The sequence below is a fragment of the Nerophis ophidion genome, linkage group LG16 (genome assembly GCF_033978795.1).
Source record: "Nerophis ophidion isolate RoL-2023_Sa linkage group LG16, RoL_Noph_v1.0, whole genome shotgun sequence".
Classification (NCBI taxonomy): domain Eukaryota; kingdom Metazoa; phylum Chordata; class Actinopteri; order Syngnathiformes; family Syngnathidae; genus Nerophis; species Nerophis ophidion.
The window spans coordinates 52707893-52726188 of record NC_084626.1 but is presented as its reverse complement, the minus strand read 5'-3'; the positions used below and the strand labels follow the sequence as shown (position 1 = coordinate 52726188).

Here is an 18296-nt window from a genome sequence, read left to right as displayed (position 1 = left end):
CAGTGGTTTTATGAAGTGTTCCTGAGCCCATGAGGTGATATCCTTTACACACTGATGTCACTTTTGGATGCAGTACCGCCTGAGGGAACGACGGTCCATCATATCATCACTTACGTGCAGTGATTTCTACAGATTGTCTGAACCTTTTGATGGTATTACGGACCGTAGATGGTGAAAATTCCTAAATTTCTTGCAATAGTCCGTTGAGAAATGTTGTTCTTGAACTATTTGAGGATTTCCTCAAGCATTTGTTCACAAAGTGGTGACCGTTTCCCAATCCTTGTTTGTGAATTACTTAGCATTTCATGGAAGCTGCTTTTATACCCAATCATGGCACCCACCTGTTCCCAATTAGCCTGCACACCTGTGGGATGTTCCAAATAAGTGTTTGATGAGAATTCCTCAACTTTATCAGTATTTATTGCACCCTTTCCCAACTTCTTTGTCACGTGTTGCTGGCATCAAATTCTAAAGTTAATGATTTAGGAGTCTTTTTACATGTTTTTAGGAGTATTTTTACATGTTTTATGAGGTTTTTTTTACGTGTTTTAGGATCTGTTTTTAAAATTTGTTACATGTTTTTAGGAGTATTTTTCCGTGTTTTATGAGTTTTTACGTGTTTTAAGAGTCTTAATGAGTTTTAGGAGTCTTGTTATGTGTTCTAGGAGTAATTTACGTTTTAAATGTCACTGTGCATCTCTTCGGAGTCATTTTATGTGTTTTGGAGTCTTTTTCCATGTTTTTAGGAGTATTTTTACGTGTTTTATGAGTTTTTTTTACGTGTTTTAGGATCTGTTTTTAAATTTGTTTTAGGAGTCTTTTTACATGTTTTTAGGAGTATTTTTCCATGTTTTGTGAGTTTTTTATGTGTTTTAGGAGTCTTAATGTGTTTTAAGAGTCTTATTATGAGTTTTAGGAGTCTTGGTTTGTGTTCTAGGAGTAATTTAAGTTTTAAATGTCACTGTATATCTCTTCGGAGTCATTTTATGTGTTTTGGAGTCTTTTTACATGTTTTTAGGAGTATTTTTACGTGTTTTATGAGGTTTTTTCTACGTGTTTTAGGATCTGTTTTCAAATTTGTTTTAGGAGTCTTTTTACATGTTTTTAGGAGTATTTTTTCATGTTTTATGAGTTTTTTATGTGTTTTAGGAGTCTTAATGTGTTTTAAGAGTCTTATTATGAGTTTTAGGAGTCTTGGTTTGTGTTCTAGGAGTAATTTACGTTTTAAATGTCACTGTATATCTCTTCGGAGTCATTTTATGTGTTTTGGAGTCTTTTTACATGTTTTTAGGAGTATTTTTACGTGTTTTATGAGGTTTTTTCTACGTGTTTTAGGATCTGTTTTCAAATTTGTTTTAGGAGTCTTTTTACATGTTTTTAGGAGTATTTTTCCGTGTTTTATGAGGTTTTTTACGTGTTTTAGGAGTCTTAATGTGTTTTAGGAGTCTTATTATGAGTTTTAGGAGTCTTGTTATGTGTTCTAGGAGTAATTTACGTTTTAAATGTCACTGTGCATCTCTTCGGAGTCATTTTATGTGTTTTGGAGTCTTTTTACATGTTTTTAGGAGTATTTTTCCATGTTTTATGAGTTTTTTATGTGTTTTAGGAGTCTTAATGTGTTTTAAGAGTCTTATTATGAGTTTTAGGAGTCTTGGTTTGTGTTCTAGGAGTAATTTACGTGTTAAATGTCACTGTATATCTCTTCGGAGTCATTTTATGTGTTTTGGAGTCTTTTTACATGTTTTTAGGAGTATTTTTACGTGTTTTATGAGGTTTTTTCTACGTGTTTTAGGATCTGTTTTCAAATTTGTTTTAGGAGTCTTTTTACATGTTTTTAGGAGTATTTTTCCGTGTTTTATGAGGTTTTTTACGTGTTTTAGGAGTCTTAATGTGTTTTAGGAGTCTTATTATGAGTTTTAGGAGTCTTGTTATGTGTTCTAGGAGTAATTTACGTTTTAAATGTCACTGTGCATCTCTTCGGAGTCATTTTATGTGTTTTGGAGTCTTTTTACATGTTTTTAGGAGTATTTTTCCATGTTTTATGAGTTTTTTATGTGTTTTAGGAGTCTTAATGTGTTTTAAGAGTCTTATTATGAGTTTTAGGAGTCTTGGTTTGTGTTCTAGGAGTAATTTACGTTTTAAATGTCACTGTGCATCTCTTCGGAGTCATTTTATGTGTTTTGGAGTCTTTTTACATGTTTTTAGGAGTATTTTTACGTGTTTTATGAGGGTTTTTTTTAACGTGTTTTAGGATCTGTTTTTAAATTTGTTTTAGGAGTCTTTTTACATGTTTTTAGAAGTATTTTTTCATGTTTTATGAGTTTTTTATGTGTTTTAGGAGTCTTAATGTGTTTTAAGAGTCTTATTATGAGTTTTAGGAGTCTTGGTTTGTGTTCTAGGAGTAATTTACGTTTTAAATGTCACTGTGCATCTCTTCGGAGTCATTTTATGTGTTTTGGAGTCTTTTTACATGTTTTTAGGAGTATTTTTACGTGTTTTATGAGGGGTTTTTTTTACGTGTTTTAGGATCTGTTTTTAAATTTGTTTTAGGAGTCTTTGTACAAGTTTTTAGGAGTATTTTTCCGTGTTTTATGAGTTTTTTACGTGTTTTAGGAGTCTTAATGTGTTTTAGGGGTCTTATTATGAGTTTTAGGAGTCTTGTTATGTGTTCTAGGAGTAATTTATGTTTTAGATGTCACTGTGCATCTCTTCGGAGTCATTTTATGTGTTTTGGAGTCGGTTTTAATGTTTTAGAAGTTGGTTGTTGTGTTTGTAAATGTTTTACTCGTCATTTTATGCATTTGTGTTTCGCACAAGAGGTAGAACATCTCACTCTGTGTTTTCTGGAATCTTTATTTGCACCAAAAAAAAGGTGTTTATCAGTTTGAACATCAAATATGTTGTCTTTGTAGCATATTCAACTGAATATGGCTTGAAAAGGATTTGCAAATCATTGTATTCTGTTTATATTTACATTTAACACAATTTCCCAACTCATATGGAAACAGGGTTTGTACATGGTCATGTTTTTATGTCCTCCATATGCTGCAGAACAATAAACTAAGCAGTTAAACCACATCCATTCATCTTTTTTTTTTTGATTGATTGATACTTTTATTAGTAGATTGCACAGTTCAGTACATATTCCGTACAATTGACCACTAAATGGTAACACCCCAATAAGTTTTTGAACTCGGGATCCACGTTAATCAATTCATGGTACAAATATATACTATCAACATAATACAGTCATCACACAAGTTAATCATCATAGTATATACATTGAATTATTTACATTATTTACAATCAATGAGGAGCTTTGGTTGATATCAGTACTTCAGTCATCAACAATTGCATCAACAGAGAAATGTGGACATTGAAACAGTGTAGGTCTTATTTAGTAGGATATGTACAGCCAGCAGAGAACATAGTGAGTTCACATAGCATAAGAACAAGTATATACATTAGAAGTACATTTGAGTTTCCTCAAATGTTTCCTGTGGACGGGACTCTCACTGCTGTGTTGGAGCCACTATGGATTGAACTTTCACAGTATCATGTTAGACCCGCTCGACATCCATTGCTTTCGGTCCCCTAGAGGGCGGGGGTTGCCCACATCTGAGGTCCTCTCCAAGGTTTCTCATAGTCAGCATTGTCGCTGGCGTCCCACTGGATGTGAATTCTCCCTGCCCACTGGGTGTGAGTTTTCCTTGCCCTTTTGTGGGTTCTTCCGAGGATGTTGTAGTCGTAATGATTTGTGCAGTCCTTTGAGACATTTGTGATTTGGGGCTATATAAATAAACATTGATTGATTGATTGATTGAGTTGTTTATAATCCGGGGAGATGGGATGTGAATGGAGCAGGGTATTAGTAAAGTGTTGAAGTTGCCTGGAGGTGTTGTTTTAGAGCGCTTTTGAAGGAATATAGAGATGCACTTACTTTTACACCTGTTGGGAGTGCATTCCACATTGATGTGGCATAGAAAGAGAATGAGTTAAGACCTTTGTTAGATCGGAATCTGGGTTTAATGTGGTTTGTGGAGCTCCCCCTGGTGTTGTGGTTATGGCGGTCATTTACGTTAAGGAAGTAGTTTGACTTCGGTATCAGGAGCGGATTTTATAGACCAGGCTCAGTGCAAGTTGTTTTACTCTGTCCTCCACCTTGAGCCAGCCCACTTTGGAGAAGTGGGTTGGAGTGAGGTGTGATTTTGGGTGGAGGTCTAAAAGTAACCGGACTAGCTTGTTCTGGGATGTTTGTAGTCTAGATTTGAGGGTTTTGGAGGTGCTGGGGTACCAGGAGGTGCAAGCGTAATCGAAGAAGGGTTGAATGAGAGTTCCCGCTAGAATAGTCAAGGTGCTTTTGTTGACCAGAGAGGAGATTCTGTAGAGGAATCTCGTTCTTTGGTTGACCATTTTTGATTACCTTGGTTGGCATTTTATCACAGGAAAGATTAGCCTCTAGAATGGAAGCTAGGTTGGTGATCTCATCTTTCCTGGTGATAACAATGTCACCCACTTTTATAGTCAAGTCACTGACTTTAAGAAGGTTGATGTGGGACCCAAATAGGATGGATTCCGCCCAAAAAGAACATGTGCATTACAAGAAATGAGAAGACTGACAGTGAGAGCCCCGTGTGACATATTGAAATCCCACAGCAACTATAATAATCAAGTGGGTGAAGTTCACACATTAACTTTCTCGATGTTTCTCTTTTTTTTTTTAAACCAGCGCTGTAGGAAGGTAACTATGTTCAAAGAAACGGAATAGTGTGCTAATGGTAACAAACAGCACGTCGGTGTTTCCTGCCAGAAGGTTTTACTCACGCTGGCCGTCAACGTCCGCCCTCGCTCGGCTTCCTCCGGCGTCTTCTTCTTCCCCGATGGAGGTCGATGGAGGCGGCCGGAGAGGAGGCTGCTTCTGCCGCAGGGAGACGGAAGGAGACGCCGCTCTAATGGCTCCGGCGGTGGAGCGGCTCGAGACAAGTCAGAGCTCCGCCTAAAATATCGCCATTAAGTGGGTCAGAGATGAAGTATTTATCTCGGCGCAGGTTGAAATTCATGCCTTTTATGGACAGAATGGTGACCATTTTCTGTTAGGAACGTTTTTTTGTTTTGTTTTTTGTAAAGGACTACGTGCTTGTTTTGTGTTTTTTTTAAAATCATTTTTATTTTCAATCTTAACCTCGTTGTGTTGAAAGTGTCGGTGAATTACACCATTAAAAATGAATGCAATATTTAAAATAATTATTCTACGAATCTATTTACGCAAAAAGTGAAATTAAGTGTGTGCGATACTGCGAGTCTAGGTGTCGATCCGATACCAAGTAAATACTGGGTCAGTAATGTTATCAAAGATACTGATACTTGAATGTTGTCAAGATAATTGAATATCATTTAAGAAGGGATTTTTAACCTATTTGGCCTGGGGTCCCAACATTTTTCACTACAGAGGGGCTGAATTAGTCATCTTACCCTATATATATATATATATATATATATATATATATATATATATATATATATATATATATATATATATATATATATATATGTGTGTGTACACCCTGGACAAGTCGCCACCTCATCGCAGGGCCAACACAGATATTTATATATATATACATATATATATTTATATATATATATACATATACATATATATACATGTAGATACATATATACATGTAGATACATATAGACATGTATATATATATATATATATATATATATATATATATATATATATATATGTACATACATATACATATAAACACACATTTATATATCGACATATACACACATATATATACACATACATATATAGACACAAAAATACATGTATACACATTTATGTAGACACACATATATATATACATACATATATATAGACAGATACATTTATGTTTACATATATAGACATATATATTTATGCACATATATATACATACAAATATATATTAATACATATATATGCACATATATATACATAAATATATATACAAACATATACACATGTATATATACATAAATATAGATATGCACATAAATATATATACATAAATATATATATATATACATAAATATATATACATATATATATACATAAATATATATACATACATATATATACATAAATATATATACATAAATATATATATATATACATAAATATGTATACATACATACATATACATAAATATATATATATATATATACATAAATATATATACATACATACATATACATAAATATATATATATATATACATATATATATGCATAAATATATATACATACATATATATATACATAAATATATATACATACATATATATATACATAAATATATATACATACATATATATATACATAAATATATATACATATATATATATATATATATATATATATATATATATATATATATACACACACACACACATATTATATACACACAACAACAACCTTATCAAATATTATGAAACCGAGGCCCAAGCGATAGAATTAATCATTAATCACAAATATTATTCCTTTAACACACAAACCTTTTTAAAAATCATTTAGGAGAGGAGGTGTCAAACTAATTTTAGCTCAGGGGCCGCATGGAGGAAAATCTATTCCGACGTGGGCCGGACTAATAAAATTGTGGCATAATAATTAAAAAATAGAACAAGCGCAGTCATAAAATGTACATACTGATCACACTAATCGTCTCAGCAAAACACTTCAAGCTATTTGAAAATTCTGAGGAAAAAAATTGGTGTAGTTTCAAAAACGCCATGAAGAACACAAATAACTTATACTTTGTCTCAGTGTTTTAAAAGACAAACATTCAACTTTAAGTATTTCCTGTTCAGCATTCATATGTTGTCAGTTAACTATCAAAGACCTTTTTGGAAAAGCAATGTTTCCTCAAACAGACGCATTGATGACATCTACAACTGCCACAACACATTCATTCATCATCATTCAAGTATTGCAATCACATTATAATCAAAACAATTGTCATTGTGTTAATCTGCATTGATACATGATTGATGTGGCGTGGTCGGGGGGTGTGGTTGGGGCGGGGGCATGGTTAAGAGGGCAGGAGTATGTGTGTATATATATATATATGTATATATATATATATATAAGAGAAATACTTGAATTTCAGTGTTCATTTATTTACACATATACACACACATCACACTCATCTACTCATTGTTGAGTTAAGGGTTGAATTGTCCATCCTTGTTCTATTCTCTGTCACTATTTTTCTAACCATGCTGAACACCCTCTCTGATGATGCATTGCTGTGTGGCATGCACAAAAGTGCTTTCATCAAATGCACAAGAGTCTGGAACCTTCCATCTCTTCCCAGCATGGTCCAAAACCGGTCAATCTTTGCTTCCTGAGGAAAATCTTCACAGCCAAGCACTTGGGGGTCCACTACTTCTTCCCAGAGGCTGTCCAGGTTCAATCTCAGCTGCTGCTTGAAACTTACAAGCATATTTCTTCATCTTACTCGTCGTAGGCGTCGCCGCAGCTGTATCTACCTTGTTTTTCTGCTTTGTCTCCTTGTTGTGTGCGCAGTTGGGCATTGCACTCTCTAAAAGCCGTAGATTTTATTGTCACATATTCATGTACATTAGATGGCAGTATTGTCCTGTTTAAGAGTGTCACAACATTGCTATTTACGGCAGACGAAAACGTGACTGCTGTTGTTGTGTGTTGTTGCCGCGCTGGGAGGACGTTAATGAAACTGCCCAACAATAAACCCACAAAAGAAACCAAGAACTCGCCCTCGATCATTCTACAGTTATAACGTCATTGGGCAGGCACTCTGTTTATATTGTGGGAAAGCGGACGTGAATACAGGCTGTCCTCACTCAGGTCCGCATGGAGCTGGAGGGGGCGTGGTCTCCTGCATCGCCTGAATTTCGGGAGATTTTCATGATAAAATTTGTCCCGGGAGGTTTTCGGGAGAGGCGCTGAATTTCGGGAGTCTCCCGGAAAATCCGGGAGGGTTGGCAAGTATGCCTTTATCAACCAAAAATGATTGTCTTTTGTTAGTGGGAACTTGGCTAAAAAAAAGATATTCCCAAGAGGGTCATGTTCGGAATAATGAAGTACTTTCCATGTCTTTAATTACTACAACTTAAGGCAGTCCAACTATTGACCCTGAGCCATCACAGCCAAGTCCACCGCCTTTTAAATGGACGCAATCAAAGTCATGGATATTTATACCACGCACATGCACATCAATACCACCCAGCCTGACTTACTTCCCCCAAATTGCAGTGGCTGGCCGTGCATTTCCCAGCTTGGCCTTCAGCCATGTTTTACTTTGTCCGACTTCAATGCTACTGGGCATTGAATCACCTCAATTTGTCACTAGTGTACAAAACGGGCTATTTTTTGGCACATTTAAAAATCGATAAACTCACATGGGACGTGTTACTGTCAAATCAAAAATGATATTAAGAAACATATGGAATGTGAAATAAAATATTTGAACTCTCAATTTGTAACGGCCATTTGATGTCGTATAAGCATCAAATTGATTGGTTGATTCGATTGGAAGTGGCAAGCAAACTATTTCACCGCCAGGACGGCCTAACTCGTTTCCGGGTCGGCCCACCTCATCTCACAAGATCCAGTCTTCTCTTTAAATATCCTTCTTGAAAATGGCCATGCAAATATATATATATCTGCCACTTTTGACAAGAACAAAAAAGTTTGATCATATTACGCCTGTACTGTATATACCTTTATATACATATATACATACATATATACCTATACTGTATATACCTTTATATACATACATATATACCTATACTGTATATACCTTTATATACATATATACCTATACTGTATATACCTTTATATACATATATACATACATATATACCTATACTGTATATACCTTTATATACATATATACATACATATATACCTATACTGTATATACCTTTATATACATACATATATACCTATACTGTATATACCTTTATATACATATATACCTATACTGTATATACCTTTATATACATATATACATACATATATACCTATACTGGCTCACCTGCACTGGCTTCCTGTGCACTTAAGATGTGACTTTAAGGTTTTACTACTTACGTATAAAATACTACACGGTCTAGCTCCATCCTATCTTGCCGATTGTATTGTACCATATGTCCCGGCAAGAAATCTGCCTTCAAAAGACTCCGGCTTATTAGTGATTCCCAAAGCCCAAAAAAAGTCTGCGGGCTATAGAGCGTTTTCCGTTCGGGCTCCAGTACTCTGGAATGCCCTCCCGGTAACAGTTCGAGATGCTACCTCAGTAGAAGCATTTAAGTCTCACCTTAAAACTCAACCGTATACTCTAGCCTTTAAATAGACCTCCTTTTTAGACCAGTTGATCTGCCGCTTCTTTTCTTTTTTCTCTTATGTCCCCCCCGATGACCATGGATGAAGTACTGGCTGTCCAGAGTCGAGACCCAGGATGGACCGCTCGCCTGTGTATCGGTTGGGGACATCTCTACGCTGCTGATCCGCCTCCGCTTGTGATGGTTTTCTGTGGACGGGAATCTCGCTGCTGTCTTGGATCCGCTTGAACTGAACTCTCCCTTGGAGTTGGAGCCACTATGGATTGAACTTTCACAGTATCATGTTAGACCCGCTCCACATCCATTGCTTTCGGTCCCCTAGAGGGGGGGGTTGCCCACATCTGAGGTCCTCTCCAAGGTTTCTCATAGTCAGCATTGTCACTGGCGTCCCACTGGATGTGAATTCTCCCTGCCCACTGGGTGTGAGTTTTCCTTGCCCTTTTGTGGGTTCTTCCGAGGATGTTGTAGTCGTAATGATTTGTGCAGTCCTTTGAGACATTTGTGATTTGGGGCTATATAAATAAACGATTGATTGATTGATTGATTGATCTTATCAACATTTTATTTGAACGTAATAGTGCTGCTAGGATCCTGATGAGAGTGCGGAAATATGACCATATCACACCAATTCTCAAATCCCTTCACTGGCTTCCTGTTCCACTCAGGATTGAATACAATGTCTCCCTACTAAACCACCAGTGCCTCCATGGAAATGCCCCCCTCTACTTCATAGAACTACTCACCCCCAAATTCTCCACACGACAACTCCGCTCCGGACAGGCTAACCTCTGCAACCTCCGGGGACAAAGCTACGAACAATGGGAGACTCTGTGGAACGCTCTCCCTGACCACCTGAGGGCACCACAGACTGTGGAGGCTTTTAAAAAAGGCTTAAAAACCCTTCTTTTTCAAAAAGCTTTTTATTTAATTGTATGCATACTAGTTTTAGCTATTAATAATAATAATAATAATAATGGATTAGATTTATATCACGCATTTCTATTGTTAGATACTCAAAGCGCTCACAGAGAAGTGGGAACCCATAATTCATTCACACGATGGTGGTGGTAAGCTTCATCTGTAGCCACAAGCTGCCCTGGGGTAGACTGACGGAAGCGTGGCTGCTAGTTTGCGCCTACGGCCCCTCCGACCACCACCAATCATTCATTCATCATTCATTCACCAGTGTGAGCGGCACCGGGGGCAAAGGGTGAAGTGTCCTGCCCAAGGACACAACGGCAGCGATTTGGATGTCAATAGGTGGGAAGCAAACCTGCAACCCTCAGGTTTCTGACACGGCCACTGTACCCACTACGCCATGCTCCCCTGTTCTAGTTTTGTCAATACTTGGACTATGAGGTGTTTTTTTTCCCAAGATGCAAGTGAACATGGACCGGAGATGGCATGAAGGTAAAGACATCTTTTGTTTTAACACTATAACTGTACAAAAAAAGGCAAACAAAAGGCGCGCACGATGGCGGTACAAAAACTTGGCTGTGAGAACAAAACTCGCACTGAGGCAAAACTATGAACATAAAACAAAAACTTGCACTGTGGCGTAAATAACGAGTAAACTTACTCGGAACGGAACAAGAACGAGACATGGATCATTACAAGGTGCGTAGCAGGTGATGGAGGGTGTGAAGGAGGTGATGTTGCCAGGACGAAGAACAGAAACGGACAGGCTTAAATAATACTGTGGTGTGAGACATGCGGACAGGTGAAAACTAATGGGTAGTCATGGTGAGAAAAAACAGGGACTGAGTGGCCAAAAAACAAACAGAACATGACTAAAACAAAACATGATCACCTAGACATGACAATTTTTTTATTTTATTTTATTTTATTTATTTATTTATTTATTGTCATTATCTTTTTATTTTTATTCCATTAATATACTGTAGCACTTTGAGGTTGTTTACTCAAGGTAAAGTGTTTTTACAAATAAAATATATTATTATTATTATTATTATTTACTCTGCTTCTTTGTTGGTTAAAAAAAGAGAGTACCGCTTATTTCTCCGCTGGCCGGGTATGGCTCTGATGCCACTTCCTGCTTTTGTAAATCCCAATCACAGTCACGTTCAACGTAAAGCTACCATCAACAAATTGTTATCTGATGGACTATCGCAACTGTCAACTGAATCTCCTCCGTCGGTTGAACTGCACCGCCGCTGCTAATGAGATGGTTTCCTGTGGACGGGACTCTCACTGCTGTCTTGGAGCCACTATGGATTGAACTTTCACAGTATCATGTTAGACCCGCTCGACATCCATTGCTTTCGGTCCCCTAGAGGGGGGGGGGGGTTGCCCACATCTGAGGTCCTCTCCAAGGTTTCTCATAGTCAGCATTGTCGCTGGCGTCCCACTGGATGTGAATTCTCCCTGCCCACTGGGTGTGAGTTTTCCTTGCCCTTTTGTGGGTTCTTCCGAGGATGTTGTAGTCGTAATGGTTTGTGCAGTCCTTTGAGACATTTGTGATTTGGGGCTATATAAATAAACATTGATTGATTGATTGATTGATAATGTTGGCTCAGAAGACCTCCGGCAGAATTCATACAACGCTGGCAACAAGCTAGCTGAATTCTGATTGGATGAAACCTTAACAAAGCAACACTAGAGCCTAAAATGACATGAAGAGAGTACGATGAATAATGTTATTCATCTTTAAAATGAACTTTTATTAATTAATGACCATGATTTAGGTTAAGGGTTAAGGCCTTGCTGGCCCTGACGGAACACCACTGCTTAATTGTAATTAATTACATTTATTACGTTTATTTATTGAGCGATTTCTTTTTTAATTGAAATGTATGTAATTTTACCAGCACTACTCTTGACTGGAGGGTGTGACAAGAGGACCCTGATAACTTGGGGCTCTATCTTCCATTTTACTATTAAAAATTATTTGAACGCTCTCGTTTTGAGGAAATAACATTAGAGGAATTGTTACAACGTGTAAATGGAATAAAACAAAGAACATGTTTACTTGACCCACTTCCTGGGAAACTGATCAAGGAGCTCTTTGTATTATTAGGTCCATCAGTGCGAAATATTATAAACTTGTCACTTTCCTCGGGCACTTTTCCCCTAGCATTCAAAAAAGCGGTTATTCATCCTCTTCTTAAAAGACCTAACCTCGATCCTGACCTCACTGTAAACTACCGACCGGTGTCTCACCTTCCCTTTATTTCAAAAATCCTTGAAAAAATTGTTGCGGAGCAGTTAAATGAACACTTAGCGTCTAACAATCTATGTGAAACCTTTCAATCCGGTTTCAGGGCCTACCGAGGATGTCGTAGTGGTTTGTGTTGTGGTTTGTGCAGCCCTTTGAGACACTAGTGATTTAGGGCTATATAAATAAACATTGATTGATTGATGTATAGAATCATTGAGAATACACAATCTTTGAAGTCTTTGAAGTAACTCTACATGTAAGATCTGGGAGCTCAGAGTTCTACTAATTTGACGGCTCTTTCAGGTACAGCGGCAAAGAGGACTTGGGGGAAAAAGAATCAATTTAAAATTTCAAAGCAAGCCAGTGGAGTGAAGCTCAAGCATTAGTGTGTGATCTCTTCTCCTGGTTCTGGTTATAACTTGTGCAGCAGCAATTTGGGCCGACTGGAAGGTTGGTTGTTTTTGCTTCAGCAACCCGTTAGTAAAGGGTTTCTGTAATCCCACCTCAAGATCCCAAAAGCGGGACTTGTTTTGCAACATCATGGGAGAAATATTCCAATGAGCGGGACATTTTTCGCAAGTGAAAAAGCGGAACAACAAGTGGAAAATAAGTCAAAGTTGCTTTATCTGTGGGCTTTCTAATTAGTCCCTCCAGGATTTCGCAGGCTTGTTTTGTAATTGCCTGAATTCAAAGCAGATTTTCCTTGTAACCTGAACCTCAGAAAGCACAGGGTTTCAACAAAAATTGGCAAACAAATATTATATTGATGTTTTACTTATTTTAAACCACATACACTTAAAAGCAGACACTAATAGCAGCAAAAACACATACTCAGTGTCAAATTGCTGTCCTGTTTTAATTCATTATCCATCCATCCATTTTCTACCGATTGTCCCTTTTGCGGTCGCGGTTGGGGGGGGTTACAGGTTTGCATCCGAGCGGAAGGCGGTGTACACCCTGGACAATTAATCATATCTAATAATATTAATACATATAGAAAGAAAACACCAGCAAAGGATGTTTTATTGTGTGCTGCCTTCGCTGTTATCAAAAAGTTGCAGATATTATTTGTGTATTTTTTACGCTCGACAAGTTTTTTGTCCGTCCTAAACATTAATTTGCACGTTAAGAGCATTTGTGAACTGTTCAGAGCAATCTGCAGCGGGGATATTTGCTGTTAAATGAGGGACGACGGCCGATTAACGTCACACTTTAACATCTCGGTCATGTAAATATTGACTAAATGTAACGTCAACGTTGCTAAAAAAATATCAATCAATCAATCAATGTTTACTTATATAGCCCTAAATCACTAGTGTCTCAAAGGGCTGCACAAACCACTACCACATCCTCGGTAGGCCCACATAAGGGCAAGGAAAACTCACACCCAGTGGGACGTCGGTGACAATGATGACTATGAGAACCTTGGAGAGGAGGAAAGCAATGGATGTCGAGCGGGTCTAACATGATACTGTGAAAGTTCAATCCATAATGGATCCAACACAGCAGCGAGAGTCCCGTCCAAAGCGGATCCAACACAGCAGCGAGAGTCCCATTCACAGCGGAGCCAGCAGGAAACCATCCCAAGCGGAGGCGGATCAGCAGCGCAGATATGTCCCCAGCCGATACACAGGCAAGCAGTACATGGCCACCGGATCGGACCGGACCCCCTCCACAAGGGAGAGTGGGACATAGGAGAAAAAGAAAAGAAACGGCAGATCAACTGGTCTAAAAAGGGAGTCTATTTAAAGGCTAGAGTATACAAATGAGTTTTAAGGTGAGACTTAAATGCTTCTACTGAGGTAGCATCTCGAACTTTTACCGGGAGGGCATTCCAGAGTACTGGAGCCCGAAATGAAAAAACTCTATAGCCCGCAGACTTTTTTTGGGCTTTGGGAATCACTAATAAGCCGGAGTCCTTTGAACGCAGATTTCTTGCCGGGACATATGGTACAATACAATCGGCAAGATAGGATGGAGCTAGACCGTGTAGTATACCAGGGCGGCATAGCTCAGTTGGTAGAGCGGCTGTGCCAGCAACTTGAGGGTTGCAGGTTCAATTCCCGCTTCAGCCATCCTAGTCACTGCCGTTGTGTCCTTGGGCAAGACACTTTACCCACCTGCTCCCAGTGCCACCCACACTGGTTTAAATGTAACTCAGATATTGGGTTTCACTATGTAAAGCGCTTTGAGTCTCTAGAGAAAAGCGCTATATAAATATAATTCACTTCACTTCACTATACGTAAGTAGTAAAACCTTAAAGTCACATCTTAAGTGCACAGGGAGCATTAAAACTCATTTGTATACTCTAGCCTTTTAATAGACTCCATTTTTAGACCAGTTGATCTGCCGTTTCTTTTATTTTTCCTCTATGTCCCACTCTCCCTTGTGGAGGGGGTCCGGTCCGATCCGGTGGCCATGTACTGCTTGCCTGTGTATCGGCTGGGGACATCTCTGCGCTATATGTTTTTTTCTTTATGCCCTTTTCCTGGATAAATACAAACCTGAAAACCGGTGAAGTTGGCACGTTGTGTAATGCATAAATAAAAACAGAATTCAATTATTTGCAAATCTTTTACAACCTATAGTCCAGGGGTAGGGAACCTATGGCTCTAGAGCCAGATGTGGCGCTTTTGATGACTGCATCTGGCTCTCAGATAAATCTTAGCTGACATTGCTTAACACGATAAGTCAGTGTTTTTCAACCTTTTTTGAGCCATTGAAAAAATTCCGAGGCGCACCACCAGCAGAAAACATAAAAAAAATTAAACTCAGTAGCCGATATTGACAAATAAAAATTGTTCTCGCAATAGGTCTTGTCTCTATGTAGGTGTACTGTCAAGCCGTAACTTATTTTGAGTTTTTTCGGTGTTTTCCTGTGTGACTTGCGCTTCTATTTTGGTGGCTTTTCTTCTTTTGTTGGTATTTTCATGTCCTCTTTGAATGCTATTCATCGCACCTGCTTTTGTTTTTACAATCAAGACTATTTAAGTTGTGCGGACGCACTCCTTGATTGTCACGCCATGTACGGATGTACTTTGTGGACGCCGTCTGCTCCACACACTGTAAGTCTTTGCTGTAGTCCAGCATTCTGTTTTTGTTTACTTTGCAGCCAGTTCAGTTTAGTTTTGTTTTGCTTCAATGCCTTTTCTTAGCGGCACTCGCCTTTTGTTTAATTTTATTTTAAGTGTTGGATATCTTTTTACCTGCATGCATATTGTGATCACGACATACCATGTTCCCGACATCTACAAAAGCAATTAGCTACCTGCTGCCCCCTACTGATATGGAAGAGTATTACATGCTTACCCTGCCGAGCTCTAGACAGCACAGACACTCAATAACAGCACATTTTTGAATTATAGTTACAGGTTTGCAAAAAAATATTATCAACCCAATTAGGTGAAATTACATAATCTCTCCAACGACACACCAGACTGTATCTCACGGCCGCGGCACAGTGGTTGAAAAACACAGCGATAAGTAATGAATAATTACTTAGTGTTAAAAATAAGGTTCAAAATATAAAACATTCTCATGCATTTTAAATCCATCCGTTTTCTACCGTTCCTGTTCAAGAAGTCGCATTAATGCTAAGAACTATTTTATTCATTAGCTTCAGAATAACAATGTTATTAAAAAGAAGAAGATACTTATTGTATTCCTAAAATGTTGGTCTTACTTAAAAATGCACACATTTATTTGTATTCAGTGTTAAAAATTATTACTATACGGTTCTCTCGGAAATACATTTTTAAATATTTGGCATTCATGGCTCTCTCAGCCCAAAAGGTTCCCGACCCCTGCTTTAGTCACTTCTATAGACTGCAGAGACAAGATACTTAACGTTCGAACTGGAAAACTTTTCTGCAAATATTAGCTCATTTGGAAATTGATGTCTGCAACATGTTTCAAAAAAGCTGGCACAAGTGGCAAAAAAGACTGAGAGTGTGGAGCAATGCTCATCAAACACTTATATGGAACATCCCACTGGTGTGCAGGCTGATTGGGAACAGGTGAGTGCCTTGATTGGGTATAGAAGCAGCTTCCATAAAATGCTCAGCCGAGCTCATCTGGAATTTAGGATATCACCATCTACGGTCTGTAATATCATCAAAAGGTTTAGAGAATCTGGAGAAATAGGTGCACGTCGGCGATGGTATGATGGACCTTTGATCCCTCTTGCGGTACTGCATCAAAAACCGACATCAGTGTGTAAAGGACATCATCACTTGGGCTCAGGAACACTTCAGAAAACCACTGTCAGTAATTATATTTTGTCGCTAAATATGTAAGTGCAAGTTAAAACTCTACCATGCAAAGCGAAAGCTATTTATCAACAACACCCGGAAACAGTGGCGGCTTCGCTGGGCCCGATCCCATCTAAGATGGACTGATGCAAAGTGGAAAAGTGTTCTGTCGTCTGACGAGTCCACATTTCAAATTGTTTTTGGAAACTGTGGACGTTGTGTTTTACGGACCAAAGAGGAAAAGAACCATTCGGATTGTTATAGGCGCAAAGTTGAAAAGCCAGCATGTGTGATGGTATGGGGGTGTATTAGTGCCCAAGGCATGGGTAACTTACACATGTGTGATGGTATGGGGGTGTATTAGTGCCCAAGACATGGGTAACTTACACATGTGTGATGGTATGGGGGTGTATTAGTGCCCAAGACATGGGTAACTTACACATGTGTGATGGTATGGGGGTGTATTAGTGCCCAAGACATGGGTAACTTACACATGTGTGATGGTATGGGGGTGTATTAGTGCCCAAGACATGGGTAACTTACACATGTGTGATGGTATGGGGGTGTATTAGTGCCCAAGACATGGGTAACTTACACATGTGTGATGGTATGGGGGTGTATTAGTGCCCAAGACATGGGTAACTTACACATGTGTGATGGTATGGGGGTGTATTAGTGCCCAAGACATGGGTAACTTACACATGTGTGATGGTATGGGGGTGTATTAGTGCCCAAGGCATGGGTAACTTACACATGTGTGATGGTATGGGGGTGTATTAGTGCCCAAGGCATGGGTAACTTACACATGTGTGATGGTATGGGGGTGTATTAGTGAACAAGACATGGGTAACTTACACATGTGTGATGGTATGGGGGTGTATTAGTGCCCAAGACATGGGTAACTTACACATGTGTGATGGTATGGGGGTGTATTAGTGCCCAAGACATGGGTAACTTACACATGTGTGATGGTATGGGGGTGTATTAGTGCCCAAGGCATGGGTAACTTACACATGTGTGATGGTATGGGGGTGCATTAGTGCCCAAGGCATGGGTAACTTACACATCTGTGAAGGCACCATTAAGGCTGAAAGGTACATACAGGTTTTGGAACAACATATGTTGTCATCCAAGCAACGTTATCATGGACGCCCCTGCTTATTTCAGCAAGACAAGTGTTACAACAGCGTGGCTTTGTAAAAAAGAGTGTGGGTACTTTCCTGGCCCGCCTGCAGTCCAGACCTGTCTCCCATGGAAAATGTGTGGCGCATTATGAAGCGTAAAATAAGACAGCTGAGACCCCGGACTGTTGAAGGACTGAAGCTCTACATAAAACAAGAATGGGAAAGAATTCCACTTTCAAAGCTTCAACAATTAGTTTCCTCAGTTCCCAAACGTTTATTGAGTGTTGTTAAAAGAAAAGGTGATGTAACACAGTGGTGAACATGCCCTTTCCCAACTACTTTGGCACGTGTTGCAGCCATGAAATTCTAAGTT

At 38.6% G+C, this 18296-nt stretch overlaps 1 protein-coding gene across 3 annotated transcripts in view; it reads right to left on the bottom strand.

Moving 5' to 3' along the window:
• klhdc8a (kelch domain containing 8A) overlaps positions 1-18296 on the bottom strand; it is a 179820-nt gene that overhangs the window by 71903 nt on the left and 89621 nt on the right. The window contains exon 1 of one of the 3 annotated variants that reach the window (XM_061875510.1): positions 4825-5114. The exons of 1 other annotated variant lie outside the window; for it this stretch is intronic. The gene's annotated coding sequence lies outside the window, so the exon portion shown is untranslated. Of the gene's footprint in view, positions 1-4824; positions 5115-18296 lie in introns of those variants that run through there. One more of the 3 variants, XM_061875507.1, reaches the window with a different exon arrangement.